The sequence below is a fragment of the Pseudonaja textilis genome, chromosome 1 (assembly GCF_049901715.1).
Source record: "Pseudonaja textilis isolate UNSWEBS1 chromosome 1, rPseTex1.2, whole genome shotgun sequence".
Classification (NCBI taxonomy): Eukaryota; Metazoa; Chordata; class Lepidosauria; order Squamata; family Elapidae; genus Pseudonaja; species Pseudonaja textilis.
Window position 1 is genome coordinate 235141403 of NC_141990.1, and position 27430 is coordinate 235168832.

Here is a 27430-nt window from a genome sequence, read left to right on the forward strand (position 1 = left end):
TGGCACCCTACTGCTTACTTCCCTCCATGTAGACTTAGACCCATTAAGGACTACTCATTGAGTATGGTTTGTCAGCCAGTTGCGAGTCCATCTAGTGGTGGTGCTAGACAGATGCAAAGACAGATGCAAAGAATGAGTTAAGCAGTTCTGCTTTCTCTCTGTTGCCTGTTACTTCCTTGCCATCTTCTCTCTTCAGTCGACCAACAGTTTCCCTGGTTTTTTTTCTTGTTATTTATATGTTGGAAGAAACTTTTTTTTATCATCTTTGACTTTTGCTGCAAGTCTTTGTTCATTCTGAGCCTTTGCTTTCCTGACTTCGTCTTTGCAGATTCTGGCTATCTGCTGATATTCTGCCTTAGTTGTATGTCCTTCTTTCCATTTTTTGTACTTGTCCTTTTTTTCTTTCAATTTGCCAGAGAGATCTTTGTGTAGGGAGTGATATCCCTTGATACAATTTAGTCTATTCCAGTAGCAAATAGCATAGACTCCCCTAGCAGGTATATTCTGAATTTTAATCTTGGCTGTATCTCAACTCTTCATAGATTATAAATACAAATATAATTATAAATTATATTTTTATAATTCTACTTTGAAATATTCCATAGATTACATGACCTCAAATTTAAGGATTGTTGGGAAATTAAAATTCTACTCACTATTTTCTGTTTAGAATCTGAAAGAGATGATGTTCTTTAACCTTGGATTCTCCTTGTATGCTCCATCCACAGAGAATAAGAAGTTTAAACAAAGTAAGGTCAGCCCATGACCAAGACATCACTTTATACAGTATCTCCTCCAAATAATTTATCAAAACAACAACAAAAAAGCCATCTATTAACAAAGGAGACAAAAAGAGACAAATAGTGGTAACAACCAGCAAGGCAACAGACAGATAAAATTTCATTTGTTGATTGGTTTACTTGTGTTTTTACATTTACTTATAAATCACGCAGTTCAGAACCATGGCCAAAAATGGTGCGCCCTTTATTACTAGAGGGATCAATCATACTATTCCAAGCCACTAGATTTTCTTAAAATGAACAGATCCAGAAGAATGTAATCTCAAAGGAGGAGGCAGTGATTAAAAAGTCATGCTTTCATGGTCCTTCCTGATGGCTATTTGTGAACAAAGCCTAAGAGAGTCGTTCTATTTGTTCTTACTGAGCAGAAAAAGTAAAGAGAGCCTTGCAGATATCCAGGCCATGAATCATAAAGGGCTTTAAAGGGTGACAACCAGCATCTTGGATTGTAGCTGGGAATCAGAACAGATCTTGAAGGTGTGGTTTGATATGAGCATATCAAGGCATGCCTGCCAACCTGCTGGATTTTGAACTAGCTGGAGCTTCCAAATGTTTTTCAAAGGCAATCTCAGGTAGAATATGTTGCAAAAGCCCAAATGGGAGGGCACATAGGCATGAGTGATTATGAGTAAAAACCTTATATTTCAGAAGGAGTCCTAATTTCATACAAGGGTTATCTTGAAGCTGTACAAAGGCTTTCTTGACCACTAATCCCATCTCCTCCTAGAATAGGAATTCTGAATACAGAAAGATCCCCAAGTTGCAAACCAATTCTGGGTAAGGAAGTGCAATCCCATCCTGAATGAATTTCAAACCTTTCTGGAATCAATTTCCTGACAAACCCAGAGCAACGCCATCTTGCAAAGAATAGGATTCAACATATTCTTTCCCATCCAAACCTGAATAGCCTCCAATCTCCTGTGCATTGAACTGCTCATTTAAGAAAGGACCAATGAAAAATAGCTCCTGCCATCTGTACTCCTCAGATATGTGCTGAAAACAAATCACAATTGATGGTCTCAAGGATTGCTGAGAAATCAAGCAATCCTGTGAGGTCTTGTCAGAGATCATCCAATCTACACAATGCCATCTCCATATTATATCTGCAGTTGAGACCTGAATCTTAAGCTGATAATCTACTTCTTTGACCATTGGCCACAGATCCACTATTTGTTTGTAAAAGAATTATCCAGAACACTACCTAGATACCCTCCTATCACATCCTGAAATAAAAACTCTCAACTTTATCAGGAGAACATTATTAAGGTTTGTCCTTTAAGGCATTTTAAGTTAAATCATAAAAAGGTAGCTAATTAGGACAGAGAAAGGTCTTCCTTAGAACTGTGTGGAAGATTCCTCTGATTTTCTCCATCCCCAAACACTGAAAAATAATTTTTTAAAAAACCCTTTGGTCACTGATTCTCAAGTCAAAAGAAGCTATCTGAAATGATACAATGGCCAGCTCAACTATATCTTCTTCTTCTACAAATCCTATGGAGATATGGAGAGAAAACTGCATATGTATACAAAATAACAAAGAGAAGAACTACAATCTTGAAGAGACAGCTCTTCCTTGGCAGAAAAATTATCTGAACAATAAATCCAGTTGCCAGAACATTTGGAAAAAACTTCAGAGTTCTCAGTTCTTGCAGAGAGAAATTTTTCCTCAGGTATCTGACATATCTTTTCAAGACTATCCACAAGACACCAGAGATATGATTGGTTAGGGGGCACCAAGACATCAGAAAGTTATTGATCTCAAGACTAGCTTTAAGTGAAATAGCCGTATGGTCCATGCAGTCCTGGATTCTAATGTAAGATGGGAATCCTGAAAAGAAACTTAACATAGGACTGGCACTGGCCAAAACTTTTTGCCATTTAAATATTTGGTTTGGAATTTTTAAAACGTCTGATGCTTTGAGGGTTTTAAAATAAAATTGAAAAATTAGGAAAAGTGGTTTATATTTTTACTCCCAAAAGGAGTGTCTGGAGATAGGGTAAAACCAAATACAATGGTGGGTGCAGTTAAAAGCTCATCTCTTTATATGCATATGGGATATACTAAAATCTGTGAAGTTTTGATCATGCAGTTACACCCATCATCTTGATTTTGATGACTGCCTTAAAGAAATCCCTGCCTCACAACTAACCAATCTACCTTTTGCATAACTGAATGGGAATCAGAAGATGACTATCAATAACTATGACTTGTCATTGGGCATTCTACACAGCCAGCTTTTAAGGTGGGAAATTACCTGTGGACTTATCACATTTAGATGAATGTATCTCTGACTTTAAAAGAACAATAATAAATCTTGATCACGATTCCAGTTTCATATTTGTATGATTAGTTTTTCACATATCCATTGTAGTCTTGTTGAAAAGGAAAAGTTGACCTGAAAAAAATGTTTATGTAAGTGTTCTATGATTGCCATTTTGACTGATAGATTGGAAGAACATCAATAGAGTTTGCAGTTTTAAAATTAAATTGTGTTTGGAAGGTTGGCATATATGTAATTCTGCTGTGGTTGGCTTATCAGTCTTACAGTAAAAATAACACACCCAGAGGAAAACTCCTTTTCCTGAGTTTTATATGTAATATGTATGTATAATTTATATATATGTAAACCCAAAGACAAAGATTACAAAAAGGCCCATAATTGGGCAGGTGTGGATTTAGGTCTTTTTATCAAATAACATATTATGTCATTCTGTTTGAAAAAGAAAATATTTTTCAAAGTATATAATACAAAAAGTTCTTCTGTAGCTGAGAGAGAAAAAATCCAAAATAACTCTACTCAGTCAACCACACAGAACAACAATCCATTAATACCAGGTTGATCCATTTAAAAAAAAAAGATGTTGCAATAGTCAACTCAGCTATGTATAAAAACAATTCTGGCTGCATATTAATTATTTAGATGGAAACAATTAAATATGTCATTGAGCAATATGTTTTTAAGGTAAACACCAAAGAAACATAGTTAAGATAAGATTTTCACAAAGTAAGGGCTGCCCCAGAGACAGTTTAGAATTTCTTCCAGACTTTTTTCATTATCTATATATACATTTCATGTAGCTTTTCCTCTAAAAAATGTGAGCCTGGGAAAGAGAATGGCTAGATTGTTGTATTTATCCTGGCCCTTTTCTCTCTCAGTTCAGCAGTCTCTTTTTTTCTCCCTTCATCTTATTATAGTTTCATGGTGCATCAGAGATTCCATCAACCAGCAAATGGCTGAGATAAAAGAAATTAATTCTGCTGAAAGTAACACTGATGAAGTGGACATTTGTATCAGAGGTGGAGTTTGTTTAAGAGAAGGGTATAGGGGAGAAAATACAATATGAGGGACTGGAATGGACACAAAATGGAGAAGTATAAACATTTGTGAATATGAAAACACAAGGGGAGGCATGTAAATTCAAAGGAATTATTTTGAGCTGCCCAGAAGAAAGTTACATATAAATTTTTTTAAAAGTAAAATAAAGGAAACCAAACCAAAATGCAACAAATGCAGAAACACCAGATACGTATAGACAGAGGCACATATCATCTGTGACACATTGATAGGCTTATCATGATTTATGACAAAACAATACATTGGTTTTTAAACAAAAGTCTGTGGGACAGACCTGGCCATTTACAGTGTGGATTCAAGTAAACAATACTGAAGAGAAGAAATACTCACTACAGCAAGTAGTTGCACCATAAGTATTAATTTAATATTATCTAAACCTTTGAGAATGGATTGGAGGGCTTGAAAACAAGGTAAATATATTCCTTTAGCATAGCATAGCATAGCATAGCATAGCATAGCATAGCATAGCATAGCATAGCATAGAATAGAATAGAATAGAATAGAATAGAATAGAATAGAATAGAATAGAATAGAATAGAATAGAATTATTTTTAATGGTGCACTTCTTAGATCTTCTGGAAGAGCCTTATGTTCAAACAGAACCTTTTGACAGTCTTCTGGTATGTCTTATACCACCCTAGTAAAGGATTAGAGTTAGGTTTACAGTTAGAGATGTGGGGTATTTCCATCCTGTGAAACCAACGGAAGAGAAAAGAAAGGGGAAATGAATATTTGTTCATCTTCTGTTCAAATAAAACAGATTAATATTATCCTCTTCACAGACTTTGCTCCTAGTCTGAGGCCAGTGGGGCATAGAAAGTGCCAATCTCTCTGCCACACCTTCTCCTACAATCCCATTCAATTGCTCCATAAAGTGAATATCTAAATGGAAAGTAAATCAAAAGAATATCTGTGTGTCATAAAGTCTAACACCAAAATTGTGACTTATGTATTTCTGTCAGATATTGGAGCACATGTCTATAAGGGTGGTTTTGCATCATGATATCACTGGACATGTGCCATTGTTTTTACATAATCTTAGTTTACTGTCAACATCTACACAAAAAACCCTTTCTAATTTTACTGTGTCTATGTATCACAAATAGTATAGTTAAATATTTTTTTCTATACCTTGGACTTCCTGAAGCCTAAATTATTATGTAGAATTAACTTTTCTTAATCATTTCTTTTCCTTCCATATTAACCATTTTCTCTGGAATTGGCATTCAGTGATTTAAAAAATCCCATCAATGTTTTAGCCTAATCTTTTTCCCCTTTTAAAAAAACTACAAAAGATCTAGTCTGTAGGGTCTCCCCAATTTTAAACACAATTATAGTGCTGTTAATGTATGGATTAGCAAAATATCACTGAGACTTTCCCCCATCCCCTGGCCCTTTAATTAGCAATTTCCTGGTACAGTAGCTCCAACCACAACTGGATCTTTAATTAGCTTTTTCCCCTTTGTGGTCAGAACAGAAACCTTCCTTAAAACTGAAAACTGCAATTCAACCTTGCTTGGTTTTCCCCAAGCAAGGTCTTTTTCAATAACCAATTAGATTACTGTATTTCCAGGTTTGCATAGGTTAAATAGCTCATTGAAAGCAAACAACATATTCACTGGTTTGAAATTAATCAGTCACTAATGAGAAATTTTAGGTAGTTAATAAAAATATTTCCAAAACTGATGAATGAAATAAAGCTCAAACTGCCCAAGGAGCTGCTGATACAGTTCTATAGAGGAATTATTGAGTCTATCATCTGCACCTCTATAACTGTCTGGTTTGGTTCTGCAACCCAATAGGACAGACACAGACTTCAGAGGATAATTAGGACTGCAGAAAAAACAATTGCTACCCACCTGCCTTCAATCAAGGACCTGTATACTGCACTAGTCAAAAAACGGGCTGTGAAAATATTTACAGACCCCATATATCCCGGAACTAAACTATTTCAACTCCTTCCCTCAAAACAACGCTATAGAGCACTGCACACCAGACCAACTGGACAAAAGAACAGTTTTTTCCTGAAAGCCATCACTCTGCTAAACAAATAATTCTTTCAACACTGTTCAACTATTTAAAAAGTGTACACTACTATTGCTGTTAATCTTCTCACCACGCCTTCTCACCCGTCCCCTCCCACTTGACAGTTTCCTAGTATGATTTGATTGTTGATTGTACCCTATGACTAACATTAAGTGTTGTACGTTATGATTCTTGATTCTTAATGAATGTACCTTTTCTTTATGTATACTGAGAGTATTTACACCAAGACAAATTCCTTGTGTGTTCAATCACACTTGGCCAATAAAGTATTCTATTCTATTCTATTCTATTCTATTCTATTCTATTCTATTCTATTCTATGAATGAAAAAAGTTTATATTATTAAATTTCATATCAATGCCTATTATCACATCATGTAATTCAATAATTTAAATTATTCCCTTAGTACCATGATTTATTAATAAAAAGTCAAAATTGTTTGTCTTTTTGCCAATTTCTTTCTTAAGTTAAAGATTTCAAGCTACTTAAATTTCTACTTTTAAGGTAGGCAATTCATTCTGCAGTCTTTCCTAAGGTTTCTGTATCTACACTGCAGTTGTTACAAGTTACTTTGTATTAACAATTTGCAGCTGCATCTATTTATTCACTTTATACATCGTATTTCTTCCATGGAATTCAAGGTGCTTCAACTTGATTGTAAGGTGCCTTCAAATATGTCCTAAGATTATTTATCTATTTCTCTTGTTCCTATGAAAGTGTGGATAGGATTTAATTTGAAATATACTTGTTAGAACTCCTAGTTTGCCAACTAGAATAACTTGGAGGAGTGTAGTTCCTAATAGCTTAGCCCAGGGGTGGGATTCAAAATTTTTAATAACTGGTTCTGTGGGCATGGCTTAGGTGGTGAGCATGGCTTGGTGGTCATGTGACTGGGTGGTCATGGCTTGGTGGTGATGTTATTGGCTGGGTGTGGCCAACTCAATATCACTCACATCGAGGCACGCATCTCCTCGCCTGGCCTCTCATGACTGTGGGGATGTTACAACAGTCATAAGTGTGAAAAATGGTCATAAGTCACTTTTTTCAGTGCCATTGTAACTTTGAATGGTCACTCCACACAGGCAAAGTACCAGCAAAGGAGGGGAAAAAAACTCAGGAGAAGTTCCAGAGACAGGAAGTCTAGTCCTGCCAAGAATGCAATAAGGGTTAACGGAGAGGCAGTTTCTGTAAGCAACACTAGAACATTTCCTTCCTGCCTTCCTTACAGGACTAGGCCAGTAATTTCTTCTAACAACCAGTTCTCCGAACTGCTTGGAATGTTAACAACCGGTTCTAGCGAATAGGTACAAACTGGTAGAATCCCACCCTTGAATCTGCTGTAAGACATTAGAATCAACTGTGGAGAGCTTATTGAGCAGCTTAGAAAAGTATTCAGCACAATGATTTTTCAATCTTTCTTCACCTTGGATCAGGCTCAACCCATCAGATGACAGCAAGGGGGAGCTCCTGATTTAGAAGGACCATAAACTGTAAAAAATTTCTTCTAACAACCAGTTCTCTGAACTGTTTAGAACGTTAACAACTGGTTCTAGCGAATAGGTGCGAACCTGTAGAATCCCACCCCTGGCTTAGTCTTGTTTACTATCACTTTAGAATGAGAATGTGACCTGAGATGGTGTGGTTGCGGGATTTTCCCATTGCTGATGTCTTAGAAGTTGCTTCCCGCCCTGGTGTTCTAAGATGTCCCTGGGTCTAGGTTTTGTCTGGCAGTCTGGGTCATTCTTTGGGCAAGAGCCAGAACGAAGCTTCTGATATCCCAGTTTTGTTAAGGCCTCTCTATTTCTCATAGGGGAACCAGGTATGGATATAGGTTGGTAATAGTCTGTTGAGAGGGTGATTGAAGGACTGATTAAGCCCAAAGGGCTGGTCTGTTGAACATTTCTATATCAGATAGTTTGGAATTTATCAAAAGAGGAAGGAAGTACTGGCTGAAAGGAGAAAGATCCTGAGAGATATGACAAAAGATTCAGAGCAGATCATGTTTAGGAAAGGCAATTTTTGGTATCTTTATGAAATCCCTCTTTCCAGTTCTCTATTCTCACTTGGAAAACCAGCATTCCAGCTCCCTGGAACCCAGGAGTTTTGGTTGTTGCTATGAAATGCCACATCTTTTTAAAATAAGATCTTTCCTCATCCATAAATGGACTTAGCCTTCCTTACTGAAAGCTTCCAAGAAGGAAGAATAGAAAATTCCTCTTTTGGAAATCAGCCTATACAGGTTTCAGGTTTAGCACCCGACACAGTCTTTGGGCAAGTGAGGGTGGAGTTATCTTTGTGATCTGCAAGATTCTGTTGGAATCAATAATTATTACTCTAGAAACAATCAGATATGAGAATTTGTTCTGGGTAACTGAGTGAAGAGGTGTTTCTATCCCTTTAAAAGAAACTATCAGATGTCTCCTGCTCAAGAAGTTTCCTTTCAACTGGACAGTTTTAAGCTGCTTTATTTATTTCTTCAATGCTGTGGTTAAGAGAGCTTTTGCACAACTATATCATGTGTATGAGTCACAACTTTCCCTGACCAGGAAGCCTGGCTCACACTCATTCATAACACCAGTCATCTCTCATTTAAATTATTATAATATATTATACATGGAATTGTCATTGAAAAACTTCTGGAAGCTACAGTTGATACAGAAGCTGACAGCATGGGCAATGATGAAATAATTCCAAAATGTCCAATCAGATTCATGGTGCTGTTTGTTATTTTTTAAGGCCCTATATAGCTCTAGATCTGTTTATCAGAAAGGACATTTTTTCCTATATTTATCTGCTCACCCAAAGAGCCAATTCTGTCTGGCTTCCAACCTTACAGGATTGTCAGGACCTCAGAAGAAGGCATTCTCAATAGTCACTGCTACTGTTTGGAATTATCTCCCAGCAGAAATTCAATCAAATTCAAATCTTTTAGCCTTTTGAAAAACTTTAAAGATCTGCCTGTTCCATCTGTTCCATTTGAAAGCAAAGACTGCAGGTATACATATTTGCATTTCTTGGTGGGTTTTTTTCCTCTTAAATTACAACCATTTATATATTTGGAGTTTTCTGGACTAAATATATCTTTATAGTACTAGTGGCCAGAGCCCGTGGGAATGGGTGACCCTCAAATAAAATAAGCAAATAACTAAGGGCAGAAATAGAAAAATGGCAAAAAAATAACAAATATAAAATGTATTTACCAGTTTTTCTCTTTATTAACCAGATTTGATGAAAACATAAATTAAAACATGTAAAGAATTTTTTTAAAAGAAGAGAAATCTAAGTTCACCAAGACTACAAGTAAGTATTTAAAACTGAAGGTTGCCAAGCCTGAAATGTTAGGTAGGAATCTGAAAGTGGAACTGAAGACCAAATAAGTTTATCCAACTCATTTGTTGTCTCCAGTCTACTGTTAGAAATGCCTATGTGAAATGGAATGTGTTTATAACAAGGAAAAGCCATTAAGATGTGCTACTGTAATGTCTGTGACATCATCCTAAGCCAAAAGGAAGGTTTGAAATGGTACTAAAGAGTTCTGAAAGCTTTTTTTTAAAGTTAACTTCTCCACTGCTTTTAATAGTTACTGCATTTTCTGAAAGAAAAAGAAGTTTTCCCCCCAAAATGGACATTTTTAATCATAATATTCTTAATAATGTTCACAGAGATAAAAGATAAACATGAAATAATATAAAGTTAGATTAAAGAAAAGAAAAAGAAGAAAGAATAATGTGAAGTGAGAAAGTAAGAAAAAAATATAAAAAGAATAAAAAGAAAATAGATATATAAGGAAGTGACTCCACTTTTTTCCCTTATTACATCAAAATTCTCTTCTTCTCCTAGCCCTAACCCTAACCATATCAAGCTGCAGAAACTAGTTAGGATCAGAATGTATATTAATATTAAAGAAAATACTTTGAAGCCATTTTGGAGTATTTAACTTAACTTATAATACCACATTACAAGAGACGGCTTGATATCAACCTATGGAAGACATATAATTAAAAACAGAAACAAGAAATTATTTTCTGTTTTGGATTCTATTTCAGTTATATCACAAGCATTCTTCATTTCCTAGTCCTGTCCTTGAAGCAGTTCATGTTAGGCTGTCTCCTCTGGCTATGAACTCTCCAGGGAGAGAAGTTTGGTGCTGAAATGTTGGATTCTAACTTTTCAGTCTAACCTTAGCTTTTGGGCATATGACCAAGTCTTACATTTTTAACGATGCAGTGTTACAGCAAGTAGTACATTTCCCCCAACTTGTTGTTTCCCATTTTATTAAACAGCTCCATCTTTTCTTCCTTGTTTACCCCCAGCAAATGCAAAAATAATGGCATAGGCTCTTTCCTACCCAACTGACAACAGGTTCTCAATGTATGTTGGAAGTTGGTCATGAAAGACTTTCTTTATGAAATGGAGTTCTTGCTGTATGTTTAAAAACCTCCAGTATTCTGGCTGGAATGTCATTATTTAGAAATCACTTGTTTTCTGCTTTCCAGTGTAATTGCCACTGTCAGTCCATTCCTGGGCACCCTGCCTCACCTCCAGCCATGCTGTAACATGCTTAGCCTATTTGAAAAAGTTCCTTGAAATATTAATTTGATGAAACTGTGTACAAAATGTGATGATCCTAATGGGCTTCTCCTTAAGAGTCATAAAGTAGGCCTCCGTCAAATACCACATACAGTGTAGGACTTCAACAAGTCCTGCCAAGTTTTGCTACTAGTTCACCAGATGAAGATGTTATTCACTGGGACTATTTTATACAAGGTTTATATTCCATCCTTTGTATTTTTTTCATGCATTTTTCTACTCATATAGTTAGTCACCCAGAGAACTGTCATTACTGGGCAACACCTAAGTATAGATAGTAAGGAAGTAAATATGGGGAGCTGACTTTGAAGATTGCCCCAAAACTGCAATTAGTTTGAACGTTGTTGGCTCTATGTTCCAAGGGCCCTTGGGCATGAAAATTTGGGGGTGGGGGTGAGGTAGTGGGAGGCAGGGTAAAGTTCACTGAATTGGCACTTGGTGTCAATCCTTAAACTAAACTATAGCTGGCAGACTACAAATTTAGCCCAACTGCTGGAAAGACACATCTCTGATGTTCCATTTGTGTTTAGCCCTGCAATGTGCTATTGAAGGGCTAAACACAAACCAAAGGAATCCGCTTATAGACACTACTAAATACCAATGACACCTGTGCTTTAGCTTTTTTAAAAAAAAGGGGTAGGAGGGTTCTATAAAGTACTCGGAAGCTAATCTAGGAGAGCAGTGCAGTCCTGCTAGTACACCCAATTCCTGGACACGAGAATCATATATTTTAACTGGTTAACCACACCGCACTGCCTTGTCAGAATTCAACCTCAATTCATTTGCCCTCAGCCAACCTATATCTTAATCCAGACTGTAAATTGCTACCCGCACAGTCTTACCTGATTCAGATGTCATGAAGTATAACTTCAAGATCAGCACATAATGATCATGCTTACATCTGTACTCATCAACCAGATAACTTCCAAATGGGCTGGATTTTTATCATGCTCTTTTTAAGCTAAGATGGCCAAATCCTCGCTGGAGGATACTAAGCTAGGGAAGGCTGCTTTCCGATTTAATGTTTATACTATATTGTTTTGTTGGAATAATCTTGAATGAAGGGAATTCGGTGAAATCTGAAAAGAAAAGTTTGGCATTAGCAGTTCTTTGAAGGGCAGTCAACTGGTTGAACTCGTAGCTTTTTAGAATGCAGTCCTATATTCACTGATATAGAACAGGATTCATTGATCTTTGAGGATGGACAACATCAGTGGCTTTTCTACCTGAACCATTTCTACCAGAAATGGTTTTCCATCAAGTAAAGCAGACACAAAAATAGCCATCAAACAAATTGAGAAGTTAGAAGAAAACCATGAGCAAGACGGGAGGGGTACACTCAAGAGGCTGAGGTCAGTTCTTCCTTTCCAAAACAATAGAAATGACAAACACATTCCAGAATTGTTCTCCCACTACAGCAAACAAAGGTGTTTGGCAGCACATCAGATCATATGCCAGGGTAAACCCAGCTTGGAGTGGGCCTACAGTTGTGGCAGGAAACAGTGAAGGTTTCATTGAGAGTGCCGCACACTAAGGCTGTTAAAAATAGAGAGGCATTTTCCCTGTAAACTAGAGTATCACCCTTGAATAACTGGAGTAGGCATATCAGTGATGTTTGTTGCTATTCTTTAAACTTCCTCTCCTTAAAAAAATCTTTAGGGGGAATTGTTTGCCCCTTCTCTGCCCTTACTATAATCAGAACTCAACTTTCTTAGAATTTGGCTTGCTCATTAGTTTACCCTAAACATTGACATGCTGTTAGGTTTGTAAACCATTTCCAGTGGTAAATAAGCCTAGTTCTCTGGATACCACTCTCAATGGCTGCATTTTGCAATCGATGGGCAGCAAACTGGAGAGTATGGAAAGGATACCCCCATTACGAAACAAAAGATGAGAAGTATATGCACAAGTAAAGCAGGAGCATGGGCAGAGAGGAAGATTATTTTAAAGATCTGAGAAGCAACACGTTTAAAAATTTACCACATATTGCTACTGATTTGCTCTTGATGATCTATGATAATGAGGTGGTGGGGTTGGTGTCAAGCTTCAGAAGGTATGTTCATATTTGTAGTAACCCTTTCTATTTCCAGTAGAGGTAGGAAAACCTGCTTTGAATTTCTTAAATGTAAATGGTTTAAGGTAATGCAGAAGAAAGGAATGGAAAGGGAAGGAAGGTATTATGACCAAATCCTAGATAGCCTGTATATTCTATGTCACTCAGTAAGAACATGCATGCTCTACTCTTGACTGATATAATTGCGAATGAACATTAGTTGACTGTTTGTTAGAATTCTATGGACATAATGGGAAGAGGGGGAAAATCAAAGACTAAAGGAGGACTGCTAGTAGATCTACACCAAACCATGATGATGACCAAATGATTGCCCTCAGTGCAATAATGTTGTCAGGCAAATGTTGTCATTATGTACTTTGTGTGCCAGCATCTAAAGCAAGAAAATAAGTTGTGGATTTTGTGTGATGGCATGATGACACATAGGTTGTCACTGGTCCCTATGAATACCAGTGAAAGATGGAAGTGCAATGGCTATTCCCAGGCTCCGTGTCCCACAGAGCTGTTTCTTAAGGCTGATTTAGGGTTGCCTGCAACTGCCTGTAGCCATCCTATATATCATTGCTTCAAAGGGATTGGTGGGTAAGAGGATGTTGCAAAGAGCTGCAGATGGACTGATGCAAACACAATGCAACTGTGCATTGTGTGGAGGTGCACAACCTGCATGTTGATTGGTGCCAATTCCTTTTTGGGTGGCAGGTGAAGACAAGGCACATTCAAGTGGAAAACATCACATGCTGATGTATAAAAAGAATGCCATTGGTTGCAACCATCCCTGCCTAATAGCCACATACATTCCATGCAAGAGCAGTGCAGTGCAGTAGACCTCTACTCCAGGCTTGCTACAACCCTGGTCAGATTGTGATAGATTCTATCCAGAAAAAATGGTGAAGGTAGAGTGGGGGAAATGAGCAGCCTAAACTGTGGACTTTCTTATAAACTGGTGCTTTGTGTCTGCTCAGGCCCTCAGGATAGCTATTTTATGAATCAGCTTGTGACAGGATCTCACTTCACCACTCAAAATATCTTTGAACTAAAGAAATCAGAATATATATTTTAAGAATTAAGCAAATCAAAGTTAAATGAACCCTAGCACTCTTTAATCAATGGTAACATATCACTTGCCAGTAAACAGCTTGTAAGGGCATGAAAGGTATATTTTAATCGTACAACCTGAAAACCAAGGCTACACTACCTCTTTTCTAAAGGTTCCGGTTCTTTCCTGTAGCACCACTACCACCAACTCATTGTAAATGAAAAAAAAAAAAAAAAGCCATCAGGTCAATATCCCAAACTACTGAAACAGAATTTTTAGTTTAGTTGTATAGAAAATAACTGCAGTTGGCCATTTTTCCCCCAGGCATCACTTTAAAAGCTGCTCCCCAATATTTTGTTTCAAATTTTAAGCACCATGATTTTATTTAAAGGTATGAAAAATATTTATGCCTTTTGTAAGCTTCAAGGCAGTACTCAGTAACTGAAATGTTATAAATACGAACCAGATAATACCCCAAACTTTTGTCCCAGTGGACATTAATCTCTTCAGAACAGTTTCCTGTGGCTTTCAAAGTTGTCCTACCATATCTAAATCTAGTATTTCCCCACAAAGCATTACACTTTTGCGGTGCTTCTCTTTTTCCCGGACCTCTGTGTAGAACTAATATTTCTTTTAAAACTCTGAATTATATACTACTAATCCAGCTTGAATTTGAAAACTCTTTATAACATTTTGCAATATCATACTTACTGACATCACAGCATATCCATTAATCTCCTACTTTAAGGATCAAAATCCATGTTGGGTCACAAAATCATTCCACTTTTTTTTCTTTTTCAAATATATCCAGCACATATTCCTCTTCCTATTTTCCCCAGAATAACAACCGTGAGTTATGGTTGGGCTCAAAGAGAGTAACTGGCCCAGAGTCACCCAGCTGGCTTTCATGGCTAAGGTGGGACTTGAACTCATAGTCTCTTACTCTTACTTTCTAGTCTGGGGCCTCAATCACTAGACTAAACTGGCTATTAGGGGAATGAAGGATGAAACAACCTAATTAAGCAAAGGCTTGTGTTACATTCTTTTTCAAATCATTAAAAAAAATCCAATCATTTTATTTTTAAAAAATTGGCATACGCCTCAGGGGTCATTTCCTTCAGGCTTAATGAGAGATTTTGCACCCTTGTTTTAAGCAAGAGCCCGCAACAATGCAAGAGATGTGACTGAAAAACATAAAAAAGAGCAAAAGCTGAAAAGAAAGGAACTTCCCTAGTAATTAAAGAGCTGTGTATCTCTTTAACAGAAATCAGTGGGATTGCAGAAAATATTGGATTGTGCTGAAATGAGTAAATTGACATTTGAAATTAGAGAACAAGAAGATAAACAATTTTATGAAGTTTGGGATCTTTTTTTATCAATGGTTAGATAATAAAACATAATAATAGAACATTTAGACTTAGGATATAATTTTTTTTGATATTATTTTTATAAAACTTTATTAAGATAGATTTGGTATGATCTTACGATTCATTGCAAAATAAATTAAGTAAATTATAGTTATCTCGTTAAAGTATGAGTTAATAAAATTATAGATAAATGATTTCTTAGTGATGATATTGGATTATACAATTATTGATTGATAATATGAGTTATTATGTAATATAATTATATTAGCGTTTAGGAAATGGATGCACAAAAAAAAAGTGGTAAACCAACCGATACACTGTTTGTAAATTTATGAAGAAGGATGATGTTTTTTATGTTTTATGTTGTATGTCTTATGTTGTTTTGTTTGTTGCTAAAATAAAAAACTTTTTTTTTTTAAAAAAAAAGAAATCAATGGGATTGCCAGATCTGGACCATAAAACTCCAGATAAACCCCGTGATGGAAGCAAATAAGCATCAACCTCTAATTCTTCGCTACTGTCTCATAATCTATGCTATATGCCAGAGAGAAAATGCCAGGTAAGTCGATCAATCAAAAATTACCTTTGCAGTTGTCTAACAAATGAAAGCAACAGCTCGGGAGTGGGGGGGTGGGGGCAGAAGCAGTACTTGATTCTTCCTCTTACTCTGAAGAAAAATATGAAATTAAGTAGTGCACAGCCAGAGTCTTCACTCATGACACATAGCTTAAGTTCATAAGACATGCCTAGAAAGGATAAAAGGGGAAAAGTAGTATCATACAAAAGAAAAGAAAAACCTCAATGTGGAAAAAAAACCATTGATCATCAACAAAAGTTAAAAAATGAATAGCTTATAAAGGGTGATGCTTAAATGTCTGGTCCAGAAGGTATTTTTCCTTGGTCCCCTCAATCCTGCCTTCAGCACCATGGGAAAAGTGGCTTTGCAGTGACTTGGGAACAATCTAGAACAAATGACTTAATTTACAATTAAAAGAAAATTAAAAGGTGCAAGTCTGGAGAATGAAATCTTCACCTGTGATTTAATAATATGTCTATGGGCTTTCATCATGTTGCAGATCGCTCCCCCTGAATATCCCAGGAATCAAACTTCTTCTTCTTTTTTTCTCTGAACCATTAGGGCTAATCACAAATCAGGCCTCTGTGCCTTTCTTGTTAATTTAAAAACCAAACCAAACAACATGCTTAACAAAAGAAAGAGGCTGGATAGAACACAAGTTTAGCTCAGAAGTAGCATCTCCTGAGTTTAGCTCAGAAGTAGCATCTGACTGGTGCTACTGCCAAATTCCCACTGTAGTCTCTCTCCCACAGTGCTCACCTGTATGGAATATAACCAGCTGTGTTAACACTTAAGCACAATGCCATAGGAGGAAGTGGGGGCTTGTTCAGGCTTTGTGTCCATGACCTAATAACTGGTCCACATTTGTACTGCAACTGGGAGGTGAAATATTTCCCCACACTCCTTCAGAGAAGTGCCAAGAAACTGAATGCCAACATTTTTGTCTGCTTACCATTAGACAAGAGCTTGGAATTTAGGACGAGCCCACAAACAGGACACTGACCATCTGAATCACATGGTGACAAATGCAGCATCCAAAGAGTGGGCAAACAGGAGAAGTGGAAGAAGATGCAAACAGTTGGACAAAGGGAATGGCCAAGACAGATGCATTGGCTCATAGGAGATCGGCTATTGGGATTTCTCCAATTTATTATCATTATATAATCTGATTTATAGACTGGGCGTGTGCAAAATACTTTTCTATCCTTGGAACAAATAGTAATATTGAAATGAGTGTAGCCTGCTTTCTTTTCACCCCTGCCTTTCCAACACAGCTAAGAGTGTGAGCAAATGCAAGTAACTAGGAAGTTGAGGTATTTCATGGGAAGTTTGAGTACTTCTACAATTGCAGAACCACATAGGTGGCCCAAGCAAAAGCTGCTGAGTGCTTCCAGACAGAGAGCTGCTAACATTATCAGTCAAAAAGCATGGCTATTTTGTCTTTCTCAGATAGAAGAAGCAGTGGGAAAGCACTGGATAATTATAAATGATGGATGTTTTTTGTAGATGTCTCCAAAAAATTCCACAAATGAGGCAAGAGAATTGCTCAATAACAGCCTCACCTGGAAGCCTTTCAGAGTTGAACACACCCAAGCCAAAATCCAAGAGCCTTTCTCAAGTAACACTAAGAAGTTTACAAGAGGCCAGCGAGGGTAGTGATGGGTCAAGAAGCTCATAATAGATTATTTAACCAGTAAATATGCCAGACTGGTCACAAGTAGCAAATCTTATGCAATATGAAGAAACCACTACTGTACATTTGAGGAAACCACTACTGTATATATCTACATGAAACTATGTAAGATCATCGACGGGTTGGAATGTGGTATGCTGACTTTACCTCTCTGCTCTGGGTTGTAATAGATTAGTTGTTAAAATCCTGTTGTTCAAGAGACTGTAAAGGTCTCAACAGGAGAAAACCAATTAAAACTTACCTTAGCAAGAATGAGTTATTTTGGGGGGAAGGAAGATGTTTGGGCAGCTCCAATGATCTCTCTTCAGGACAACTTTTCTAAACTGGTGTTGGCCTCTGGGATGGCCTTCCATTACAAATTTTATTAGCCCTGACTTTAGCTATCTTTTGAAAGAAGTGAAAGATAGAATTCTTCCAGACCTGATGACAGTTTTTCTACATTGTTTTATTGTTGTTTTTAGATTTTCTGCTTTGCGTTTTATGTGGGAGGAGGTTTCAATCTGTACCATCGATATTTTATTGTTTGCATTTCTGTGAATTTGATAACCATTTTGAGGGGCTACAAGGGGGTGTTAATGTAATAATCATATACTTTCAAAATAGTTAATGATTTAATGGATAAAAAGCCAATATTTTATTTGAGCACCTGATGAAAGATCAGTTGTTGAACCATCTGTTTATTAGGTATCTGGTTGCATATTTCTAAAGACACATTGCCATTATTACTGTTATTATTATTGCTTTGCATTTTTTGTTTATTTGTCTATAAGATTTATATGGCCACCTGTTGTGAATTTCTCAATGATGAGTCCTGTGGTGTATAATGATTAAAATGCAAAAGCTGTGGCATGCAACCTTCAGCACCCAGCTAAAATAACAACTGCATTCATGAGAAACACTTCAATAGCAGCAGAATGTTTGTAAACCCCTGATCTAAATGTCTGGGGAAACAGCAGACCTTCAATGCCTTGTGAAAACCTAAAAAGGTTGGGGTTATCTGCATTTCCAGAGAGATGCTGTTTGATGGGATAGGTGGTAGCACTGAAAAGATACCATGCAAGGTCCAACAAGAAAACATTGCTCCATAGAAGGGATACAGAGTATGTCCTCCCTATTAGGACTGGAGGGGTGAGCAGAGCGATGGGAAAAATCCAATTCCACAAATAGCCATGCTATTCTGTGTGGTATAAGGTCTTTGGGGCTGTGAGTCACCTGTGCTTCAGATTTTTGTTCCTTCTGGTTAGAACATAAATTATAAGGTTAGAAGGGACCTTGGAGATCTTCTAATCCAAGTCCCTGCTGAAATGGGAGACTCTATATCATTTTAGATAAATAACTATCCTGCCTCTTCTTCAAATTCTCCATGGATGAAGCACCCAAAACTTCTGGAGGCAAGTTTTTCAACTATTATGGTCTGGCACGTGGCAGTTGGTTTGGCCCATAAAGTTTTTTTAATGGAATTTTTATATACATTTTCACAGGAGAGGGTGGTCCTCTCTGCATTGAAAGAAGGGACCATGACATTTGCATCCAGATGTTCTGTTTCTCCAACATGCACAAGTATCTTCAGAAGCTCTAAAGTTCACACAGAGAGAGAGATACATAATTTTAGGGCTGGACAAAGATTTCCATAATCAGACTGAATTGGTTGCCTTCAGATTGATCTGATATTTTGATGACAGGCAAATTCTTTCTTCCAGGTGGACTCAGTTTGACCATGTAATTCCAAAATTAATTCATTTCATTTGGAGATTGGACTTGATGGAGCCATATATCTCTGCTATTTTGGCATTATTTATCTAAGATGGGCACAGTGGCCTTAGATGTTCTAGAAGCCTACTTTGAAGTTCACTCTTGCTCCGGCTTTCACCTGAGGATCTTTGTTTATTACGCCCGGTAATATCCTACCCATTAATTGTTCTGAAGTGTTAGATTCCTACACCCACTTTCCACTCACTGCCCATTTCATTCTATATTGAAAAGCCCTTTTCAGTTTGATGTTATCTTCAGGAATAACTCAGGGAATGGCTTTTTCCCAACTCTGTGCCACTATCTGAGTCTGATGTCAGCTTGCAGGTAAAGTCACTGCCCTTTTCTCATGCTGATATTTCTCTTCCTTCATGCCTCCCTTTTTCCTAGCATTTAAAAGCCTGCAGGAAAAACCCACCACACCCTCTTGGGGAAAATACAGAGAGGGAATATGACCTCAGCTGCCCAGTGCCATAGCCCGTACTCTAATCTCTTGTTGATTACAGTCAGAGCCATTCTTTTGTCTTTCTTCATACCCAAAACATCTTAGTGCCCCATTTTTTTCTCCGCTCATTGACATTCCACCAACACAGAATAATTAATTGTTTTTGTTGTTATTGTTTCATTCTTAAGCTCATTTTACTTCACCTTTCTGTCAGCAAAAATTATTGTAATTTACATACAACGGAACAGAATTCTAATAAAAGAGGCAAGAAAAATAGAGTATGGTTGAAAACTCACAAAAACATACAAAGCTGAAAAAGTAATAATCAGGGAAGTAAAGGATAGGAGCTAAATCGGTGCTTAGTTTTCAATGCAGCATTATAGAAACATAAGATCCATCTTTATTTTGCTGGTTTTGATTTCAGAGAGAGTAACTGGTCCAAGGTCTCCCACTTGGCTTCATGTTTAAGGTGGGACTAGAACTCATGGTCTCCAGATCTCCTCTAGTTTGATGCCTTAACCACTGCATCAAACTAATTGACTTTAATAGGTTGTCAAGCCCAGAAATGACATAAGTGCAGCCATTTTAGTTAGTCTTAGTATATATTCTTTTTCTTACTTTCTCTGTGGCAATCATGGGGCGGGGGGAAGGTTTCTGGGCTTGCCACATTCCTAAAGGGGGAGGAGTGGAGATAAAGAGAGTTGTTTTGGCTAGGTGATCTTTCTTCCCATGGGAAACGAGCTGTCCTTACTTGGGCCCCTTGAGGTGGAGATTTATGACATCAAGCAACATTGAATTACTCCTACTGGAGAATCTGATTTTGGGGGGTTGTTTCTAACTTGTAATATTGTGCGGTAATTCCGGGTTGTGTCAGATTCGGAATTATCATGGATTTTGCCAATTTGATGCTTTCCTAAATAAAAGAAATCTTTTTTTGAAAATGGACTTTGTATTTTTCTTTTTAAATGGATTTCATCACTTGGAAACCTGACATAGGTTTGACTTGAAGGCCAAAGAAAGCATCGGGAAGAAAGCAGTGGCAAATAACTCATAATATTGTTACATGGACATGCCCATGAAGTCATCAGAAATAGAGCTTGAATATCTTTATTATTTACTTTATATATGTATTAGGATTTTCCTGAAAGAAACAAATTAAGCAATAACATTTTTTTGTTTGGAGGCCAAGTCCAGAAAATATGCATAGACCAAGAATTTAATATGTAGGAAGGCTCCAGATATTGATCTGAGTTTTCAAGCAGGGGCATATGGAAAGAAGTGCAGAACATGGAAGATCAAACAAATTCTACCAAATGGTACTAGAATCAGATAATAACCAAAGAATAAGATATGAGTTATTTATGCTGTTTGGAACATAACCTCCATTTTATAAAGTAGCAACTGTATTTTTGCCCCCTTAAACTTTCTAAATATTGAATAATGCAGATAGACATAGCATACACTCCTCCCATTATATTATTTGGACATTAGTGGAGCATTGATGATGGTGACCATGTCTGAATATAATACATCATTTATACCACACTTGCTTTTTATGAATGCTACTTCATAATGAAGTTGAAGGAACCAAGGAAACATTATAGGTCCTGAGTAGGATAGCTTCTCTTAATTTCTTTACAGGCCTGATCTGGACTTTAAATGAAATTGGCCTGGATGAGTACTATGATATTTTCACAAAATAATGAGAACCTGGTGCTACCAAGCAAATGAGCAAGCTGAAGATTTCCCAGAGAAAATGTTAAAAGTTACTACACCTTCACACTCAAGTATACAGCTCAACCTATTGCTGTTTGCATGAATATATGTTTCTTGAATATCAAACAATAACTAGTATGGAAGGCTACTCGTTTATTAAAAAGTAGAATGCACTAAGTGGCTATTTTAAGTTGAGTTGGAACAACATCACATCTTTATATCCTTTATGAACTTTTAAAGTCATTGCATATTTTTATTTGGAAAGCTAAAGAGCTAAGAGTATTTGTTTCAGCCTTTAGCCAATCTCAGTTCCATTAAACTTGTCTTAAATTTGCTGTTTTTCTGGGAGCTATCTGTTCCAATTGAACTTTAAAACTTACTACATATTTGAATTGGCTGAGTGGATGCTTTGGGGCTCAAGTTTTCTTGCACTGAGTTTTTCAAGACATGGCCATGTACACACTTCTGTTTCTTAATGGTAAGGCATCAAAGGGAGCTTTCATTGTAAAATAAATGACTAGATACTTCTGAGACTTTTGATGCTTTGGGACTTTTAACCCAGGGACATCTTTTTCTTTCATTAGTCATCCTTTTAAAAACTGACATTTAACAATTTTATCACTTTAATGTTAGTTTTTATTATTCCTGTAAAGCATTTTGAAAGCCAGTTATTTGGCACAAGAAGCTGGACACTAATGTGCAATAAATGAAGCTGAAAATTGGGCTGCATACTTGATTTGATTTTGCTCTGGGGCCTTTGGAAATCTCTGGCTTTATCCAGAATATGGTATCCATATATAAATCTTTCTGAAATTACTGGCACAGGTTCAATCCACAAATTCATAGTAATATACCTCAATGATTTCAGCAATAATGAACATGGCTAGCTTTTCTACACGACAGCCTGCCTCTGAACACTAAACTAGATTTTGGGAGAGGTGGGTATGAGCTGGGGATTAAACTGAATACTGAACCAAATTGGGTTGCTTCAGAGATGTTAAAGACATCCTCTGGAATGATTTAGAAATCTTGTCCTCCCTGCTGAGCTAAAGATCTCTCCACCCAACCCTGGAAGAAAACAATATGCATGAAATTGGTTGTCCCCGTTTCCAATTTCTATCCTGCTTGTACTGCTTTGACTTACCACCAAATGGTACATTACTGATTTTTCAGGTGTCCCACCTGCAAAACTGGTTGGTTCCTCTGCCAGATTCTGCCCATCTTCCTGGGCCTGACCTCTTATACCACATTCTGCCCTAACATGAACTGAGTAAAGTTTAAAAAAAGAAAAAGAACCTGATTAGTACCACAAAGCTGAATCACAAACAACATTTTTCCTTCAGGTTTCTCTTCCTTTCTTTTTCTTTCTTTATAGAAGTATAGCAAACCTTGCTCCTGCATACTCCTACCTCTGTTCAGAAGACATGGGTGGGATGGCCCTGTCATTGTTATTTTGCTATTCCAGTAATTTTCTCTGCCAGTAAGGACCCCAGAGGTATAATGCACTTACAGTCCTGCTAGCTGAATAGTTTAGAATAGAATAGAATTCTTTATTGGACAAGTGTGATTGGACACACAAGGAATTTGTCTGTAGTGTGTATGCTCTCAGTGTACATAAAGAGCACTATTGCACAATTCTGATAGATCAACAGCACCATGCTGCTGTGTCCACTTCTTTTGGGGAGACAACAACAGAATGGTGGCAGACAGAATAACAACATATCAGTAAGAGTTGCTTTGATACTACCCATTGCTGATGATCTGATTTTGCTTTTTCCACATAGCAAAATATAACTGATTTTAGATCCTTTGCAGCTATTGGATACAATTGGTTTAAGATGAGAAACACTTACTTTAACATCAACCTAGCCAGAGACTCTGCTAAAATACTCTGTTACTCATGGCAGATGACAAAAGGAATTTTGCCAAGGTTTGCTTGCAACATGGTTTGGGGCAAGTGGAGAAGAGACCCAAAGTGAAGTGAGCTGCTCCCAAAGTTTTGGTTATTCTTAGAGCTTTGGAATGAGCTTTTCCTAATTCCATCCTGAACCTTTCTTGACATTGCTTCTTTGACCATTCTTATTTAGTTGTTGACACCCAGATCTTGACTTGGGTTCATTCAGGATGCTGCTGACTCTATTCAAGAACTTGATCCCTTTGACTATTATCTTGTTCACCTGGTCAATCCTTCAGGCTGCCAAATTGTGTATGATTCTAAACTATGCAGGATGTGTGACTCAAAACCACATTGTGAGATTCCCAGAATACAAACCATATCAGCATTGTTCTCTAATGGCAGTGGGAAAGCTTCTGAGCTCAACATCTCCTTCAGCTCAAGCAGTTGTTCTCTCTAAAGAATAGGTTAAACTGGGTTGGGCCTATCTGCACTGCATTCCAATTCTTCTGTAAATGCAGATCAGGGCCAGCTATCTGATAAGAAATATTTAGATCAGTAGTTCTCAACCTTGATGGCTCTCAGAATTCTGGGAGTTGAAGTCCACACATCTTAATCACCAAAGCTGAGAAACATTGGTTTTGATATATATGTTTCCAAAAGTAGATTAGTCCTTTCCAGCAATATCGTCCTGCCTTTCTTAGATTTCTGCTTCTTTCAATTTATTGCATTAAGATGGATTCTTCTGATGCATCCTCTGAAGCAGAGTTGGAAGATACATGGAGAACATTTTTTTTTTTTACTACCGGTTCTGTGGGCATGGCTTGGTGGGCGTGGCAGGGGAAGGATACTGTAAAATCTCCAGTCAGAGGTGATATTTGCCGGTTCTCCAAACTACTCAAAATTTCTACTACCGATTCTCAGAACTGGTCAGAACCTGCTGAATACCACCTCTGATAGAGAGTTGGGGGAGGAGACTAAGGAAAACTCCTGTTGGAGGTCTATTTGCATGAGTTTGGATGTAGTCAAGTAGTTAACATTCAGAAGTGACAATTCATAAAGAAGTGATTGGAGTTTCTAAAAGAAATCTGTTTTGGTTTCATTCTAACTTTTGCTATTTCTGCATAGGACATTGGCAGTATAGATAGCATAGTTTGCATTTCACAACATGATGGTTAGAAACTGGAAGCAAGAAGGCCCTTGAGAAACTATGAGCATCTGAGCTAACATAATGAGACACAAAGAGGCCATTTAAACACACCATACCACAATTTTAAAAATCCTGTTGTGGCATTAAAGCATAGCTACCACCACTTATACTCCGAATTCCTGATTTCTTAAGGAGGATGCTGAATGCTACTTGGACTTCAGGATAACTTCAGGATAAAACTTTGTTCTGTGTTGCTTTGACAAATGGCCAAAGAGAAAGGATATTAAATAGCAGAAGTGAAATCTTCCTATTCTAACAATTCCCCCTCTTGCACCCAACCCAGATTTCTTGGGGAATTTGTAATTCACAAGGCAGCAGAGGTACCATAGTAATTTGCAGATGGCAGACATTATGTAACCTTCCGCTTTGCCATTTATGCTGGCCTTAACAATTCCTTTCTGTTCTCTTTCATATGTCATACATTACAAACATGCACATGATCCAGACTGGTTTCATCTTTACGCTCCTAAAAAAGAATAGTTCATTACTATAAGGAGACTCAGTATATTTGCCCTGACCAGCCACTAAACAATTGCCTCTTGAATAGGGCAGAAAAGGAAAGATCTGGAAAGCCATCTTGGAGACATTGTGTTTTAAATAACTGGTGATTTTTCAGTTGTGCTGAAAGCTGTAACCTTTTTCTACATATTTTCTCTGCCGGAAACATGATGATGCAGAACCCATATCCAAATAGCCTTGGAACAATCAGAACTGGTTCAAGTGATTTCTCATTCCCCAGTGTCTCATAACAAAATAGACAGAGAAACTGAAAAGATACAAATAACTGCTTTAACCAATTATCACCCAGGGCACTAGCAACTGGCCAAGATTGAAGAAGAGGTGTTAGATAAGAGTGAAATCTCCAGTGTTCCAACAGGCATGAATTTGGAGCACCCCTCCTTGTTTCCAACTTTTTTCTGCTGGAAGAGCTAAATTCCAGGGAAGCTTCCAAGTTCATAGCAAGATTGTTGAGTGGGGAAACTTCTACAAGGATAAGCAGGCCAAGCTACATATGGTATTCAGTTCCAGATAACTTTGCCTCCTTCCCCCCACCCCTTATAAATAGCAAATTGCTACATAACACTAGCATTTGAAATGTGGTGGCCTTTTTTTGATCCTTTCCTTGAACTTGAGTTTTGAAAGCACAAACCCCTAATCTGCTCAACCTTTTTGGAGATGACAATTGAGGCATGTGAAGTGTTTCGCATTCCTTTCAGAAAGTCAAGTTAGTCATATTGTCTTAACTCTGCTCATTCATCATGTAAATGTGTTGCTTCCTATAAATATTTATTCCATTTTATTTTGTCATTGCAACTAAGCATCCCTCTCAAGTAGATTTTTTGGAACTGAACTTCTATGATCAATTTCAGTATCTTAGGAGTCAATATGTTTCTTCCAGCCCACATGGCATTATGCTTACTGAATCTTCCATGAAAGGATGCATAGGGAAAGAACATTAAATTCTTCCTAGGTACAGGGAAGCATCTTCAGAGGAGTCAGTTTCCTCATACATAGAATCATTTGACTTCTTATCTCTTAATCACGTTTTTCCCCAAAATATCTAAATTTCAAATATGTGAATTAAATTGGGCGGGGGGAGAGAGAGAGAGAGAGAAGATTCCAACTACTAGTGAGATTAAAATTTAAGAAAAAATGTATCAGAATAAAGTAATGCAAATAAAGGCTAATAACTTTGATATGATAGAAGACAAAATATAATATTAAAACCACCTGTTAATTACAAAAAGTAATAAGAAAAGTAGATAGTTAAGCCTTAATTGCTGGCTTTCCTAAATAAAGGGGTTTAAGAAAGTTAATTTAAAAGATCTATTTCCAAGATCACTATTACCAAATTTGATAGCTGATTTCAGTTATGAGTTCAGTATTTCTGAATAATAATACTAATAATAATACAAATAATTGGTAATCACACAGGCCTGATAAAAATGGCCTGATAAAAATGCATTTTATATTGAGATTTAGTTCAGGAGTTAATTCAAGAAAGATCCTATTTTCAGTTGAGACTGCTTCCTTTTTTTAAATATAATTGTATTGAAAATGTATAGATAGAAGATAAATATGAAAATATATAATGTGAAATAAAGAAAAAAAGAAAAAAAACTGCAGAAAAAAAATACAGTTAAAAAAATTAAACAACTTTTGATCTTTATTGTAGCAATTTCAGATGAGACTTTATTATAATTATCCTTCTCACCTTTCCTATTCCTTTCCACTATTGGTATCTTATGATTACACTACTTTGTAGTTTGTATGTACACTGAGAACTTACGCACTGGAGATAAATTCCTAGTATGTCCAATCACATTTGGCCAATAAAGAATATTCTATAAAGTTATTATTCCTCCTCACTCATTCAGATTACTTTACAGAGATGCCTTCTGTGCCATCCTCAACTCTTTTAGAATCAGCAAATCTAACAATCATCATTTCACTTTTTTCTATTTTCAGCCAAAAGTTCATAAGAAGTTTCCAGTCATTTAGAAAAGTACTTATTGTTTTATCACTGACCATGTGATTACTGAAATGTCAGTTTTGTCATTTCTGCTAATTCTGTCATCTTTGCAATCCAGTCCTCCAGGGTGGGTGTTTCAGTATTTCTCCATGACCGAGCACCTAATTATCTTGCTGTAGTTACCATGTTAAAAATTCAATATTTCACAAGAGTTTTCTAAATGATTACTAAAGCCCCATAAGAAAAGTTTAGATTTCATCCCAACACTTGTCTTTAAAATTCTTTGTAGAAATGTACCTATCAGTATCTTTTTTTTTCTTTTTTACAAGTCTACCATATATGGTAAAATTTCATATTTTTCTCATTTTGAACATTGACTAGAAATTCCTTGGATAATTGCTCTTATAT

General features: G+C 36.8%; 1 long non-coding RNA gene across 1 annotated transcript in view; it reads left to right on the forward strand.

The window, feature by feature from the left end:
• LOC148128100 (uncharacterized) overlaps nucleotides 1-20666 on the forward strand; it is a 129739-nt gene extending 109073 nt beyond the window's left edge. The window contains exons 2-5 of the long non-coding RNA XR_015740888.1: nucleotides 9038-9196; nucleotides 9425-9501; nucleotides 15693-15824; nucleotides 16801-20666. This is a non-coding gene — a long non-coding RNA (uncharacterized LOC148128100). The remainder of the gene's footprint in view (nucleotides 1-9037; nucleotides 9197-9424; nucleotides 9502-15692; nucleotides 15825-16800) is intronic.
• Nucleotides 20667-27430: the final 6764 nt, after the last annotated feature.